Here is a 1,689-nt window from a genome sequence, read left to right as displayed (position 1 = left end):
TGGTTTAGAACTTTCACCAACTTTATAGACTCACTACCAGGGCAGGAAGGAAGGATTACCGATAAACTGAATCTTTTGATTAATTATTTGGAATCGAACGTATACGAATTCATCAGTGAAACTAAAATCTACGAACAAGCTGTGAATACATTAAAGTGTCTGTACATTACACCAAAGAACATCGTAATGGCACGCCATCTTTTAGCCACAAGAAATCAAGGGAATCTCTGGACTAGTTTTTAAACGAACTAAAAATATTAGCGAATATGTGGCTTTGTTGCAGTGAGTGCTGAGCAGTACCGGTTTGAAATGATTCCAGATGCATTTATAAATGGGCTCACTTCGAATCAAATGTGACAAAAGCTAATAGAAAACAAAAGTGTCGTCCTCATTACAGCTTATGATTAAACACGTTCACTAGATGTGGTGCAATAGATTTCCAGTGTCTTTCTAAACTGTGAAGGGGCCAACTTCAGTCCAACTGCACCCATCGTAGCCAAGCAAATAAATTTCCCCAAAGTTGGAAGGAAAACACTCTGCTGCATCAAGCACTGTGCATTAAAGGGCTTTGCCTACACATCATCTGAATAGATGCAGACCCTCCCACTTCTGAATGTTGCGGCGTCACACTTGCATGTCTCCATTCCTACTGGAGTACAGACCCTTTTGTCCTACCCTTGGTGAAATATATCGTATCAAAAAACTACCTCAGCGATGGAGATTCGCATCTTTTCAACCTTGACATTGATTGTGCGATGGTTTCGTTTCACAATTCCATTTCCACTGAAAAAATGCGAAGACTTTCACAGTGAAATTAGTCTACTTCGTACTCTCACACATAATACAATGTTCTATTCATATTCTGATTAAGACAAAGAGGTTATTGAAAATGTGTTTAAAATATAATTATTGTACTCCGTTTATAATGTTTTATATAATTGCGATATTCTAAGAAATAAGGTATCTTAAGCCACCAAAATCATCCAGTTCTCTACCGCGCGCTCCGAACACTTGCGCTCTCTTTGTGGTAGAGATATTGCTTAAGTTGAGAATTACTTTAACTCATGAAGTTTGCTAACAGTAGCTGCTATGTCGTCTTGGTCATTATCTTTGAATAACGTGCATCCTCTATCACCGAGATGTTCATTGACTAGAATAAAGTTATTGATTATTAACGCTTCATTATATTCACACTTAATAATTTTTAATTGCACGATGTGTCTTTTTAAATTCGACATTCTTTTATAGAATGATAATTCCTTTTGTTTACTGGTTCTGTTAATTACCTACGATCTCTGATGTATACGATTTTGGACGGAAATAGAATCGAATATTTGAAGAAGCAATGAAATGGAAAGGATCATACAACGTAGAATGTAGATTAATGCTATGTACGATTATCGATTGATTTAATTGCTATCAGATACCGCGGGGCAAATGACACAACCGTTTCGTCTGAAACCAGAATTTACTATATTTTAATTTAACGAGTTATAAACATATCTAAAGACCTGGAAAGTGTTTGCGTCATCCGAGTTACCTAATTGCTACATCCATTTATATCCATTAAGCATTTACCACTTATTTAGGTCGTTGTTATGACTTGACGGACAGTACAAACCCTCCGGTAGACACAATATCTTCAATCAACAACATCGCGATATTGGATACTGTGCGACGTTTTAAATA

Source organism: Octopus bimaculoides, chromosome 6 (assembly GCF_001194135.2).
Source record: "Octopus bimaculoides isolate UCB-OBI-ISO-001 chromosome 6, ASM119413v2, whole genome shotgun sequence".
In the NCBI taxonomy this organism is placed as follows: domain Eukaryota; kingdom Metazoa; phylum Mollusca; class Cephalopoda; order Octopoda; family Octopodidae; genus Octopus; species Octopus bimaculoides.
The sequence above is the reverse complement of the archived record's forward strand: the minus strand, read 5'-3'. Positions refer to the sequence as shown.